The sequence below is a fragment of the Parasteatoda tepidariorum genome, chromosome 9, assembly GCF_982258835.1.
Source record: "Parasteatoda tepidariorum strain Cologne lab strain chromosome 9, Ptep-v5.0, whole genome shotgun sequence".
Lineage (NCBI taxonomy): Eukaryota > Metazoa > Arthropoda > Arachnida > Araneae > Theridiidae > Parasteatoda > Parasteatoda tepidariorum.
The window spans coordinates 72350661-72363004 of NC_141763.1; the positions used below are offsets into that span (position 1 = coordinate 72350661).

At 30.7% G+C, this 12344-nt stretch overlaps 1 protein-coding gene across 2 annotated transcripts in view; it reads right to left on the reverse strand.

The window, feature by feature from the left end:
- LOC107449804 (sodium/calcium exchanger Calx) overlaps positions 1 to 12344 on the reverse strand; it is a 115433-nt gene that overhangs the window by 66277 nt on the left and 36812 nt on the right. The gene's annotated exons all lie outside the window — the stretch shown is intronic.

A 12344-nucleotide genomic window follows, 5' to 3' on the forward strand; every position in this document is an offset into this window, starting at 1 on the left:
AGGAAAACCATGAAAACCTCCCTTGGTTAGCCTGACGGCAAATGGGCTGTATCCCATGATCTGTCTACCACTGAGGATATTTAGCGTCAGCATTGTGATCTGTTCGAGCCAGAAGTTGAATTCACCTGAACCAACTACCGCTGGGATTCCAACCTGGGTCCTCTCATTGAGACGCGAACGATTTTTCCTTTGAACCACTGCAGCTCAAACATTTCATAGTAAAGGAAATGTGTTTTTTTTAAGGTAAATCAACGATTTATCAATTAAAAATATAACCAGCCACATTTGCACTGAAAAAATAGTCTTAATGTCAATCTCATGAGAAAATGGAAAAATTTCCAATCGAAAATTCGAATGTTTGGGTTCAGAGAAAAGTTGAGCCAAAATTTACAATATTTAAATTTCGTGGATGATGATGAAAGCACACTTCATTATTTTTATCAAAAACTGAATGAATAATTTTTGCACAAATTTATATAAAACTCTGAAATCATTATAAATTTCCTAGCTGCAAACACAAACACATAATGTTCTATTGCAAACTTTCTAATATAACTTGAATCCAAATAGAAACGAAACAAACTGAAAATTACAATAATCACTAGAGAACAATTTTTCTTTTTCTTTTCCGTTATCTCAGATTTTTTCTTAACAGATCATAGGTACTTTCGCATCACTGATTTCAAATGCACAATCGATTTCTTTCTCCAAATTACTGATTTTTTTAAACTGAAATTTTTAGTCTTTTTTTGTTGAAACAAACAAGTTTAAAAGCGTTATATATAACAGGGAGCCGCATAAATGTTGCGACAAGCTTCTAGGGGATTTAGGGTGCATCATCAGTAAAATTGCATTGGTACCCATACAAGGAAATGTCGCCATACGCCACTAGGAGTGCTTGGCTATTATGAACTGCTTTTTTGGGTGATTCTGAACTGGTTATAATACGAAAACGTTAAAGGACATTTTCGGGCATGAGTTCCTGTGCAATTTTAATTCTGACTCCCCTGCCCTAACTCCCCTAAAGGTTTGTCACAACATGTACGTGACCCCTTGTTATATATAACGCTCTTAAACTTGTACATTCCGACAAAAAATAGACTAAAAATGCCATTTAAAAAAATCCGCAGCTTTAGGAGCAAAACAAATTTAAAATTTAAAATTCACACATCCGAACTAGGCAAGTATTTGTATAAATAGAACAAAAAAAAATTTTCCCAGTGAAATCAATTATTTTGAACTTTGAAAATGAGAAATTCGTGAATATAGCCAAGTTTGATCTAATAAATAAAATAAAAGATTTAAAGTTCATGACTGACGTATATAAGAACTAAGATAAAGTTAATACATATGAAATTAAAAAACAAGTAAAATCGCCATTTTGTCAATAAGCAGCAGTAAATTAAATGCTAATAATAATGGGAGAAAAAATCGTAAAGTAATTCTTCCAGTTCTCAGAATAGAGGAAAAAAGAATAATGGAAAGTATAAAAGCAAAAACATTCGTGATAATAAATTTCGTGATAGCACGCAAAAATAACAAGAAAAGGATTTTAGATTCATGGAACAAAAAAAAGAGCAGTAAAGCAATTGAGATATGAATTAATATATTGCATTAAGCATCTTTCACTATAATAAAAATCTAAACACAATTTAACTACTCCGGAAGAGTTAGCTTAAATAGTTTTTAAAACTAGAGAACTTAACTATGGAAGCTCATTGCTAGACTATTGCTATTTAATCTAACATTATTCGCATGTAGCACCAAAATCGCGGGTATTCCTCTGTCTAAGTTAGCAACATTTCAGTCAGGAAAATTGCTGGAACTATTAAAATTTGATTGGATAACTTTTAAAATTTGTAAATACATCACACACTAAAAATAAATTGGAAAATAAATTTCTCTTTAATTATTTTTCCAATAAAATACTTTTTTTCCCTTTTGCCTTAATAAAATTTTTGTTTCCAAATAGGTAGAAAAAAAGGTATAGTTGCAACAGTAGATTGTGCAACCATTAATACCGCCTCACGGTAAATATCCCAAATACTAAAAATAAATCAGAAACCTGAAAATAAATTTTTCTTAAATTATTTTGCAACGAAATACTTTTTTCCCCTTTCGCCTTAATATATTTTTGTTTACAAATAGGTAGAATAAAAGGTAAAGTAGCAACAGTAGATTGTGCAACCATTAATACCGCGCAATGGTAAATACACCAAATGGTATAGCGTATTTACCATAAGGCGGAGGTATTTTACTATAATGTTATATTCGATATTTAGCGTTAAATATATAATATTGACTATATAATGTGGGAATATCATTTAAAATATCGTTATAGCGATGTTTAAAAAAATACCAGTATTTCTCAATATATCAACCACTTAATGAAATTTATACGCTGCATTGCAAGCTTTTATAGTAAATATAGACACTCGCCTAACCTCAAATAAATTTTTTTTTAAAAAAGCAGTTCAATAGGTACGACTTTTAATTACTTTTAAAACACTTATCATGATACTTATAATAAACAAAGACTATTATTATAAACTTACTTGTAACATCACAAGGGAATGGAATACGAATGTGACAGATAGCCTCAACCCTTGGTATTTATGCTTTCAGAATAAATTTACGATAGAAAAAAAAACACGTTTCGAACAAAATGAGTTGAATATATTAATGTAACCTCTAGGTAAAAAATGAATTCCCTTAATGCTGTTTTTAATCCAATTGTGAAAAAAAAACTTTTTTTTTCTTCACTTTATTGCATTTTTATAATAAAAAATTACAACAAAAAGAGATATGGAAAACCTGCCTGACAAATAATGAAAAAATAATAATAAATAAAAAAAAACATACCCAATATGCTTAAGTAAATAAACAAAAGCATTGGAACAAATTCAAACAGCCATAAAAACAAGATATATATAAGAAATTTTTATTTATAAGCAAGAAAAGCAAGCAAATAACATAAATGCGGACCTTATGCTTTTATGCTATTATTCATGAAATATAATAGGTATATATAACCACGTAATATAATATTGTTCAAAATCACAAAAATCAGCCAATCTTCAACTCAGTTTAGACATTATTGTCATTTTATTCTGAAATTCCGGATACTACGAAGCTATTATGCTCTAACTTTCCAATTTTCTAAATAATTCAATTCGAATTTCATTTCAAACCCAACCTTTGTTAAACAATTCGAAGACTGAAGAGGTCAGTAACCTATATCAACTTTTGAGGTTCACATTTCTCAGTAATTTTCGGAGCTTTGTGGTGAAAACTAAACATAAAAGAAATTCAGTGAATCTTGTTCTTTTAAATAGACCAGAAAGAAATTCATGACCTAATGATTATTTAAAAAAAAAAATCGTAAATTTAATAAACTCTTTCAGATAGCACCACGCCTAAAAATAATTTTACCAAACGATTTATACTATGAAAACGACAAAAATCGTCTGGACATTTACCGTGAAGCATTTCAATCATGTGAACTGAAGCGAAGAAAGTTCTCAAAATGGCGGTTGAAAAACCTTCTCTTCCTTTAAGGTATGGTCGCTTCAATTCACACTATCTTTGGACCATGAATGATGCATGTGAAGCAAATATTTTTTTTTTCTTTGAAAAAAAAGGGGGTTATAATATAGGCCGCGAGGTTGTGAACTTGTAAAAATAAGCGACGTATCAAATAAATTAATTAATTTTTGCAGTTTTTTTTTGTTTGGAACGGAAAAAACTTAATCTCGCTGAACTGCGAAATTCTTTGATTTTCAATATAGAGATGCTTCAAGGTTATTGCAATAAATAAGTATTAATCACTCCTCTTTGTCTGGCTCTAGATATAGCAGCCTATTTACCTGCTAAGGCCAAGTTACCCCAGTTTGACGGTAATAAGTGCAAAAGAATTATTACAACCGGACAAATATTTGATTTTTCAATAATTGTAGGAGGAAGAAGGAAGACCAGAGTCCGAACTCTCTCGTGTAGAGCAAACAATAATTTTCACAGGTTGCCAACTAAATCAAGTATTTGTTTATCCCCGTTTTCTATACCGCTGATGCATTGAAAATTAGCTGTTGAGGTTGCAATAGTACGCTTAAAAGAGAAGTGTAAGGAAATTTTAACTTGCTTAAAACATGTCATTTAAATCATGTCATTTACAGGAAAACTAGCATAACTCAAAATATTTATAGAATTGAAAAATCGAAGTTAAAGATGCTCGTAATCAATCTTACGAATCTTAACAATACAAATCTTTCCGAGTTAAAAATAGATCAAAACAAGATGGAGCAATTATTAAATTGAGAAAATTAGTATTAAGTAATATGACCTAGCCATTATTTCTCTTTCTTGCATTACCATTTTGGTAACAAGTTTGAAAATTATGATTCTTTGTAACTTTTTTTAAGAAATGACACAAAAAAAGTTAAAAGCGATGGTACACTCCCAACTGGAGAAGAAGACAACTGATCCACAACCACCTGACCTATGACCTCAGCGCCATCTGGTTGTTTATAAACAAGGTGTCGTGTTAATATTCTGAATATTGCTAGCTAAGGTTGAGATAAATTTCTGAGAATGTTAATAAACGTGGAGTTAATTGAATACAACTCGGTATCACATATGTTAAAATATAGTTCTCTCTTGTCCACGCCTTTTATTCAATCTAGATTAAATATTTATTTATGTATTTATTGCAACCGTGACAATTTTCGTTTTGTGCATCAGGCAACTGCGTTCTATAATTAGTTTTCGCTCTAGGTGGCTTCGTGTCTTTGTGTTTAAGGAAAAAATAAACCAAATCTTTATTTGTGAAGGAATATAGAATGGTGTAACTGAAGTGAATTCATACTTGACGGGATAGGCTTACTCGCAATAGAATGGAAAGAACAGTCGCTAAAGTATACAAATACATACTACGTTTCAACAGTCACTCAGAATCCACACAAGCGATTACGTCCTTTTCAGATATCCAATTCACATATTGATTTTTTTTTCTTTCGAAATATAGAAGCCAAATTCGAAAGTCTAGCACAAATATCTCAGAAATTTGTGAGCTAATTTTATGCTATTATTTTTATTAAATAAAGTAAAGGATTAAAATTTAGTAATTCGTGTTTTTTTTTATTCAACTGGTACCTGGAAGTGAAGTAGTGTGGTTACCTCGTCCCCGATTATTGGTTGAAACATGGCATTTGTTTACGTTAGAAACTGTTCTTTCCATTCGATTTCGATTAAGCAGAGCCCGTCAAGTATCAATTCCCTTAAATGACACATTCTATATTCTTTCACAAAGAATCATTCATAAAGATTTCAATTCTTTCACTATATATTACTTACTTAACACAAAGACAGGCACGAAGTCATACGAAACATAAACAAACTAATTATGCATCGAAGTTGCCAGGTGCGCAAAGCAAAAATATATCACAGTTAATATAAAATACATAAACAAACAATAAATCTAAGTTAAGTGAAAGACGTAGACCAGAAGGAATTCTATTTCAACAAATTTGATGTGCGATACGGCACTGTATTTAATTAATGTCACGAATCACGCTAATTAATATTCTAACTTGTCAATACGAATTTTTGGTCGCATACATAATTGGGTACTTGCAATTCGAGAAGAAGTGAAGTGATTACGTCTAACCATTTGATTTAAATCAGATTTAATTGGATGTCTGTAAGCGACGTCACGCGTGTGTGTCGAACCTGATTGGCTTCTGAATCGACAAATGCCACGATTTATCTGCAATGACGTCGCTTGCAGGCATCCAATTGTCTTTAATTGCTTCTTTTTTTTCACAATAATAGCATTCAATTCAAGATTAGAAAACGATTCAAAAACTCTATTATTTATAGACTCGTTTGCATCACATCAGTTTTCAACTTAGTTTAGAATTTAAAAAAAAAAAAAAAAAACTAAGCACATTAGGCATTTTTGGGTAACACGTTACTTTACAAGAACGATTCTACAGAGACCAAATTCTTATTTTTACTTTTGGTCAATAATCCGAAAATCGTCCGAAATTATTCTACGGTTAAAAAGCTGATACTAACATCTCGAATTCCTTTTAAAACTGAGATTGAAGAATTTTTACATAATACAATATCCAACTGCATTTTTCAAACGATAATACATACCGTTAGCAACAAATTATCAAAAAACAGTTACGTACATTTACAATTTACCGAATTTTTCCTTGACAGCAAAACGATCTATATAATTGCACGAATTATATCATCAGCTGCAAATAGTTTGAACGAAAGAGAGTAGCAACGCAAACGTTAAGGGGGAAAAAAGAACGATATTGTGTTTTTATTTAAAACGTGACAAAAAAGAAAAATCGATGATCAAAAAATAATGTCACGAACAGAATAAAAAGAGATTAAGCTATTAATCATTTTTCCTGAATATAAATGATTTTTAGGAATTGAGCGGATTCAATTTATTGCGGGAATAAGTTATTATTATATTTTGAAAAAAATGTTACTCTATTTAGTTTCTAAATATGTTTCTGATCGAAAATTAATTTGATGCGAATTCGTGATATTCAATTTTAAAGTGCTCCAGGAAGCGATTCTTGTTTTCAATTACTACTTTATCCTCACGAATTACTTCTTACTTTAGAGCCACGATAGCAAAAGCAGGGTTATGGCAAAGAATATAGAAAGGAGAAGTCCAACTCTTCGTTTACGTAACTAATGCTGTGAAATATAGTTTGTCTAAAGTAAGAACTCCCCTAGCCCCGTGGCGGTGACTATGATAACGAAATATAACTATTTCAAGTGGGGGTGTGGTGTCACTGCTTAGGACAAGTTTTGACTCTGATCGGCGGGAGATAGGTAATTTTTTTCTCCGGTCTATAGTGTTAGCCCTAGAGTGAGGAGAAGCTATCCTCCCTGAAATGCACTATTCTTGTTTCCATAGCAGCAGACGGCCTCAGACTTTGTGGTGGAGGGAGTTCTTACGGTAGACAAACTATACTTGCTGTATGTTATACCAAAAAAAACAACTTACAGCGTGAACAACAGACTCAGATTCAGAAGAGCATCATAGAAACAAAGATACAGCGCATGCGCATAACAAGCAAAGTGACTGTCAGTTGGTACGTCACCTGTAAACCGTCACCTGTAGTTTACTTTTATTTTCAAATAAATTTTCGACTGAAAAAAATTTTAAGCGAATTTAAGGGTCTTTTTTTCAAAAACTAAATTACATTTTTTTTTCCTTTCTTCAAGCTGAATGACATTATTTTTCATTTCAGTACTATTGAATCAAATCAATTATGATTGATTAAAAACTTTATTCGCTTCAAAAACATACAAATTAGAAATAGCAGGTGAGATGTTTCAAGCGCTCAAAAACAGACGCCCATTTTCAAAACTTGACAGACGCGAAAGAGAATAAACAAAAGAAGCATGAGATGACTATGAGAAGAAGCGCCTGTTTTTGAGCGCGCTCTAGAAAGTCAAATGTTATTTCTAATTAGCATATTTTAGAAGCGAATGAAGTTTTTAATCCATATCTTACCGCTACAGTTTCTTGAGATTGATTATTTATTCAATTATGATTGGTTTTTGTTCAAAATAAAGTTTTTTATTGAATAACTAATTTACATCAATAATTCGAATAAACGTTATTTAGATCAATATTATTCAAATACTTAAACCAATTGATTCGATCAGTAGTTTGAATCCTAAAAAACGAATAGCCGTTTTGCCTATACATTTACCTAACTCTATATTCGACAAGCAGCTGCTAATATTCTTTTTTTTTTCTTTTGGTAAGAAAATGATAAAAAATAAAAACAGTTAGTAAAGATTCTTTGGAGGAAAAAGACAAAAGTAAAAGTATTTCACTTTTAGTAAAGGATAATGAAATGCACGTTTAAATAAGTGACATTATAATCAATGAATAAATTGTTGGGAGACGTTGTAAAATAGGCTATATTTGATTAACAGGTGTTTCTGAACACGACAAATATGACCTACATTAGATTCAGACGCAAAGATAAATTGTCTCTATTATAATAATAAAAATTCAACAATTTTTACGAGAGTCATAAGAAGAATAAATAATAATTTGTGAAATTTTGTTATGCTCTCTCTGCAATAAATAAATAAAAGTAAACATTACTACCTCAACCGGCGTCTCCGCTGATTTAGTAAACTATCATAACGCAAAAACTATTCGACGAAACAATACGGAATTTAGCACACTTTTTGAGAAATGATTCTGATATGAAAATGTTATTGATGCGGACATAAAGTTTTTTAGTTATTTTATATCAATTTTATTAATTTATTTTTTTCGCCGCATTGTTTGGTTTTGCGAAAACTATTTGCAAAAGAATTATGACAAAACTATTTGCAAAAGAATGCAGCCATGTCCTATGTCTCAAACAGAGCAACACGTCTTGCTTTGTTTAAAATTGTAATTAGTTTTGGTGCATTATAATCTATTATAAGTTCTTAATTTTTTGTGCTGCCTTATCGGTAATCCGTGTGGATGGCATAAGTAAAATAAGTGAGCGCAGTGATCTGAAAAAAAAAAAGAATGTTTCGAGGGTTGGAGAACGACAGTGAGTAGAATGTAATAATATATTAATGACTTAATATATTTAAAATTAAATATAAAAGATATTAATATATAAAATCTGGGGTAATAACTAAGATGGATTCCGGGTGTTGGTGTGCGATCACGATCAAGGGGTGGTCTAATCTGGCTTTTGAAAAGATAACAGAAAAAATACTAAAAGTTAATACAAATTTCTTATTATTTTTATAGAAATATAGTTAGCATCACAAAATGAGGTGTTGGTTTTTCAGTCAAATTTAATAAGAATTAATTGCTCTCTGGCTGACTACAAGTCGAAACGATCAGACCGATTTCCTACATAAAACATTAAAAAACGCACACCGGACTGAGTAAAGGTCAGGGAATTGGCTTTGATCAGAAAGGTTCTGGGTACGAATCCCGGGCAAGGAATGGATATTCCTTCATTCTCTGTACTATCTGTCCTTACTATGGGAGTAACGTTGGTCTACCTAATATGATGCCCCTGAAAGAGTGGTCAACAAATGCCTGTATTGACGAAAGGTCATTCTCCAGGTGGGCATAGGGAAAAAAACATTAAAAAAAATAATAAATCACGCTTCTTTTTTCTTTTTTTTTTAGTTAAAATATGTAAAATCTTTTCTATTAACATTTAGAGCCTTTTTATTATGGTTATTTGTTCTTTTTGCGTAGCGATATTTATCAAATTACTGATTGATTAAATTTTTTCACTTAGGGAATTTTATATATTTTTTAGTCCATTACTATTATTTTTTTAATCATCATCATCATTTCGCAGATCACGGAATCGTTGTGCCGTCGCAGATCGCGAATCGTCGCGAATTGTTAATCATTATGACAATCTACGAGTGAATGACTTTTGCTATTACAAGAAGAAAAGAACGAAGCGAGAAAAGAAAGCGAATCAGTGAATCCGCGTATTAGTGATTCCATGAATGTGTTAGTGACTAAATATTTAAAAACATTCTATTTTTTTTAAAATTATTTTACTTTATTGTGATGTAAAGATTTCTTTAAATTATATTTAATAAACATAAAACCGTATTGCCTCAATGTAACTTGCTTATTTACATTAAGTGTAAATTGACCTGATGCCCAGTTAATTTAAAAATAATTATGTGCAAATAATAAATCATACGTGAAAAAAGAGAAAGAAAACGCTGAAGCAGAATATGAAACCTAATCGTTTGTACTTACTATTGGTATAATTTACCGATTCAAAAAACTTAAAAACTCTACTAATTCTAGCATAGAAATAAATTAAATTAGAGTTGCGTACCCTTCCTTATTTATTCATTTATTTATTTTGACGTAACAATAATAAATTTTGAAAAATATTACACTAAGATGTAATAATATTTCATAACCGGTTATAACAATTTTATAACCGGTGTTGAACAGCCGACCCAATTTTGAGTTTTCGACTATTCATGTTCAATTTCGTAGCGTACCAATTTTGAACCTATCCAAGAAGGCAGGGGAACTTCTGGATCAAGCAACAAACAAACCAACATTGGGACAAACAAACCATCGCCTCTTTGATGGAACTAACCCACATTTGCGATACATGGAGAGAACCACCAAAATTTCCCACACATAGCCAAACGGCAAAGGGATTCTAGCACATGACATCTGTCTACTACTGAGAATATTTCACATCAGCACTATGGTCGGTGTTAGCCGGATGCGGAATTCGTATCGACCAGCCATTGCTGGGATTCGAACCTGGTTCACCTCGTTGGAAGCCGAACGCTCTACCCCTAAGCCATTGCGGATCCAACTGTATCATTTGAGTATCAGAATGAAAAATTAGTATTCCAAATTCCATAAACAAAACATATGTATTATCAATCAGTAAGAGTATACGCCCGTAAAGTAGGTAGAATTGAAGTAAAAATGATAAAGTAAAGAAAAAAGTCACAGAGGATAAAAAGAGAAAGAAATAAAAAATAAAAAAAAGTAAAGTACAAAAGGCAGGATGAGAATGAAAGCATATGGGAAGAAGAATTTTAAATGTGGACCCCTGACGAAAATATTCACCCGTCCCGTCGAGCTGGATCATAAATTAAACCTAAAAATGGCAAGTTAGATCAAATGTAAAAACAGGTTCCTATAGAAAATTGTTTAAGAATCTCTTGAAACCTATGTTAAATAAATAAAAAACTTTTAAAATCTAAGGTGAATCATTTTATTTAATAACTGTCATTGATCAACCGACCTAATTTTTAGTTTACTACAACCAATGTTCAACTCCGTAGCCTGGTAATTTTGAACCGGATCAAGAAGACAAGAAAACTCCTAGATCAAGTATTGGGAGAAATTTCTCTTCGTGGAGGACTTTTTGATGGAACTAACCCGCATTTGCGTTACATGGAGAAGAAATCCACGAATACTCACACGGTTATTCTAACGGTAAGGGAACTCTAACCCGTGATCCGTCTACCACTGAGGGTATTTAACGTCAGCACTGTGGTCGGTGCGAGCCGGTTGCAGAATTCACGTTAACCAGCCATCGCTGGAATTCGAACCCGGTTTACCTCATTGAGAGGCGCAGCTCCAAGTTGAATAATTGGAAAAAATATCGAAAATCAACAATATAATAGCTCATTTGTCTCCAATGTTTTCAAATGTGACTTTAAAAACTTTTTATACCAGATCCATAGCCAAGGAAGAAGTATGTGGGGCTGAGCCCTTTTAAAAAGATGTTCAAAGCCCTCCCTGGAAAATTTTCAAAAAAATTAAATTTTATCAAATGAAGTTAATATTTATACTAATTATGTATTCTTATAATTAATGTATCTGTTTATGCTCATATTTTTAATAAACAGATATAGGTGATACATTAAATATAAAAACAAATGTAAACCAAAAAGAGTTAAAAATTAAAAAATAAATGATGCCCCCCATTTATGGTGGCCCCCACCTAAATAGTAATTCTGGCTTCAGGCCTGATAATCATTCATTCATAAATGTTCATGCTTGCTAGTAGACTAAAGGAAACCAATTCGAAAATTGTGCGATATTTTGAAATTTTACTTAAATTTTATGAACTAAAATTTTATAAGCGATTTATCAAATTCATCAGCTTATAATTAAAAATAAAATATTATATCTTACGAAAATATGTTAAAAATTCAACTGTACAACAAATAAAATAAGTTTTAAAAAGAAGCTTTATTCAACTACTAACAAATTGTCGAATAAAATAAAAAATAAATTTTTAAAAAATATTATAATCTTAAACTAAATTGATAAGATTAAAAAATATTATAATCTTAAATTAAAAACTTCAAGCATATCAAATAAGTAATAACAATCCTTCTAAAACACGTCAAATTATCAAAACAAAAAAACAAGATGTTAATCATTGAAACAAGATACTGCTGATGTTTAGAGAAATAAAATTAAGATATTAATTATAAGTTATAATATTCGTTTAAAGAGATAAAATTAAGATATTAATTATAAGTTATAACATTCGTTTAGAGAAATAAAATTAAGATATTAATTATAAGTTATAGCATTCGCTTAGAGAAATAAAATTAAGATATTAATTATAATTTATAATATTCGTTTAGAGAAATAAAATTAAGATATTAATGATAAGTTATAACATTCGTTTAGAGAAATAAAATTAGGATATTATTTATAAGTTATAACATTCGTTTAGAGAAATAAAATTAAGATATTAATTATAAGTTATAACATTCGTTTAGAGAAATAAAATTAAGATATTATTTATAAGTTATAA